Source organism: Chiloscyllium punctatum, chromosome 28 (assembly GCF_047496795.1).
Source record: "Chiloscyllium punctatum isolate Juve2018m chromosome 28, sChiPun1.3, whole genome shotgun sequence".
Lineage (NCBI taxonomy): Eukaryota > Metazoa > Chordata > Chondrichthyes > Orectolobiformes > Hemiscylliidae > Chiloscyllium > Chiloscyllium punctatum.
The window spans coordinates 7524395-7527498 of NC_092766.1; the positions used below are offsets into that span (position 1 = coordinate 7524395).

Genomic DNA, 3104 nt, shown 5'->3' on the forward strand with positions numbered 1-3104 from the left:
TCAGAGAGACAGTACTGAGGGATGCTGCACTGTCAGAGAGACAGTACTGAGGGAGGGCCGCACTGTCAGAGACAGTACTGAGGGAGGGCCGCACCGTCAGAGATAGTACTGAGGGATGCTGCACTGTCAGAGAGACAGTACTGAGGGAGGGCCGCACCGTCAGAGATAGTACTGAGGGAGGGCCGCACCGTCAGAGAGACAGTACTGAGGGAGGGCCGCACCGTCAGAGATAGTACTGAGGGAGGGCCGCACCGTCAGAGATGGGGCTGAGGGAGGGCCGCACTGTCAGAGATAGTACTGAGGGATGCTGCACTGTCAGAGATAGTACTGAGGGAGTGCTACACTGTCAGAGACGGTACTGAGGGAGTGCCGCACTGTCAGAGACGGTACTGAGGGAGGGCCGCACTGTCAGAGATAGTACTGAGGGATGCTGCACTGTCAGAGATAGTACTGAGGGAGTGCTGCACTGTCAGAGACGGTACTGAGGGAGTGCCGCACTGTCAGAGACGGTACTGAGGGAGTGCCGCACTGTCAGAGAGACAGTACTGAGGGAGTGCCGCACTGTCAGAGACGGTACTGAGGGAGTGCCACACTGTCAGAGACGGTACTGAGGGAGTGCTGCACTGTCAGAGACGGTACTGAGGGAGTGCCGCACTGTCAGAGAGACAGTACTGAGGGAGTGCCGCACTGTCAGAGACGGTACTGAGGGAGTGCCACACTGTCAGAGACGGTACTGAGGGAGGGCCGCACTGTCAGAGAGATAGTACTGAGGGAGTGCCACACTGTCAGAGACGGTACTGAGGGAGGGCCGCACTGTCAGAGAGACAGTACTGAGGGATGCTGCACTGTCAGAGACAGTACTGAGGGAGTGCCGCACTGTCAGAGAGACAGTACTGAGGGAGGGCCGCACTGTCAGAGACAGTACTGAGGGAGGGCCGCACCATCAGAGACATTACTGAGGGAGGGCCGCACTGTCAGAGAGACAGTACTGAGGGAGGGCCGCACTGTCAGAGACGGTACTGAGGGAGGGCCGCACCGTCAGAGACATTACTGAGGGAGGGCCTCACCGTCAGAGACTGTACTGAGGGAGGGCCGCACCGTCAGAGACATTACTGAGGGAGGGCCTCACCGTCAGAGACTGTACTGAGGGAGTGCCGCACTGTCAGAGACGGTACTGAGGGAATGCTGCACTGTCAGAGACGGTACTGAGGGAGTGCTGCACTGTCAGAGACGGTACTGAGGGAATGCTGCACTGTCAGAGACGGTACTGAGGGAATGCTGCACTGTGAGAGACGGTACTGAGGGAGTGCCGCACTGTCAGAGAGACAGTACTGAGGGAGTGCCGCACTGTCAGAGACGGTACTGAGGGAGTGCAACACTGTCAGAGATAGTACTGAGGGAGTGTCGCACTGTCGGAGGGTCAGTGTTGAGGGAGTGCCGCACTGTCAGAGGGTCAGTGCTGAGGGAGTGCCGCACTGTCGGAGGGTCAGTGTTGAGGGAGTGCCGCACTGTCGGAGGGTCAGTGCTGAGGGAGTGCCGCACTGTCGGAGGGTCAGTGTTGAGGGAGTGCCGCACTGTCGGAGGGTCAGTACTGAGGGAGTGCCGCACTGTCGGAGGGTCAGTGCTGAGGGAGTGCCGCACTGTCAGAGGGTCAGTACTGAGGGAGGGCCGCACTGTCAGAGGGTCAGTACTGAGGGAGTGCTGCACTGTCGGAGGGTCAGTACTGAGGGAGGACCGCACTGTCGGAGGGTCAGTGCTGAGGGAGGGCCGCACTGTCAGAGGGTCAGTGCTGAGGGAGTGCCGCACTGTCAGAGGGTCAGTACTGAGGGAGGGCCCCACTGTCGGAGGGTCAGTACTGAGGGAGTGCCGCACTGTCGGAGGGTCAGTGCTGAGGGAGGGCCGCACTGTCAGAGGGTCAGTACTGAGGGAGTGGGCACTGTCGGAGGGTCAGTACTGAGGGAGTGCGGCACTCTCAGAGGGTCAGTACTGAGGGAGTGGGCACTGTCGGAGGGTCAGTACTGAGGGAGTGCCGCACTCTCAGAGGGTCAGTACTGAGGGAGTGCCGCACTGTCAGAGGGTCAGTACTGAGGGAGTGCTACACTGTCGGAGGGTCAGTGCTGAGGGAGCACCGCACTGTCAGAGGGTCAGTACTGAGGGAGGGCCGCACTGTCAGAGGGTCAGTACTGAGGAGTGCCGCACTGTCAGAGGGTCAGTACTGAGGGAGGGCCACATTGTCAGAGGGTCAATACTGAGGGAGTGCCGCACTCTCAGAGGGTCAGTGCTGAGGGAGTGGGCACTGTCGGAGGGTCAGTACTGAGGGAGTGCCGCACTGTCAGAGGGTCAGTGTTGAGGGAGTGCCGCACTGTCAGAGGGTCAGTACTGAGGGAGTGCCGCACTGTCAGAGGGTCAGTGCTGAGGGAGTGCTGCACTGTCGGAGGGTCAGTGCTGAGGGTGTGCCGCATTGTCAGAGAGTCAATACTGAGGTAGGACCGCACTGTCAGAGGGTCAGTCCTGAGGGAGTGCTGCACTGTCGGAGGGTCAGTGCTGAGGGAGTGGGCACTGTCGGAGGGTCAGTGCTGAGGGAGTGCCGCACTGTCGGAGGGTCAGTGCTGAGGGAGTGCCGCACTGTCGGAGGGTCAGTGCTGAGGGAGTGCCGCACTGTCGGAGGGTCAGTGCTGAGGGAGTGCCGCACTGTCAGAGGGTCAGCGCTGAGGGAGGGCCGCACTGTCGGAGGGTCAGTGCTGAGGGAGGGCCGCAGTCGGTAGGTGACTTCTGCAGTAAATGCGGGGTGATTTTAGCAGTGAAATATCCGGTGTGCAATCCCTGCTGTTGTAAACACAGAGGCCTGACTCTGCTGACAGTACAGAATGCTGTGGGATGAATAGATAACTGTGGAGCCTTTGTGCTCAGTGTTCTGTCAACACAGACAGCACAGCCTCCTGCCTCCATGCCCCATCCTGGCCCATGTTTACCATTGTCCTCCTGAACACCAGGGTCCTTATCATCTTCCCGTGTACAAACATCATACTGTAACCTTGGGCTGAGTTACTGGGGGGGGGGGGACAGTCTGTGAACGACATGGTAAACAATCTGTGTCAGCGGTT

The 3104-nt window shown here is 59.6% G+C and overlaps 1 protein-coding gene across 1 annotated transcript in view; it reads right to left on the minus strand.

Moving 5' to 3' along the window:
- LOC140453885 (dedicator of cytokinesis protein 1-like) overlaps positions 1-3095 on the minus strand; it is a 35209-nt gene extending 32114 nt beyond the window's left edge. The window contains exon 1 of the mRNA XM_072548743.1: positions 2973-3095. The gene's annotated coding sequence lies outside the window, so the exon portion shown is untranslated. The remainder of the gene's footprint in view (positions 1-2972) is intronic.
- Positions 3096-3104: the final 9 nt, after the last annotated feature.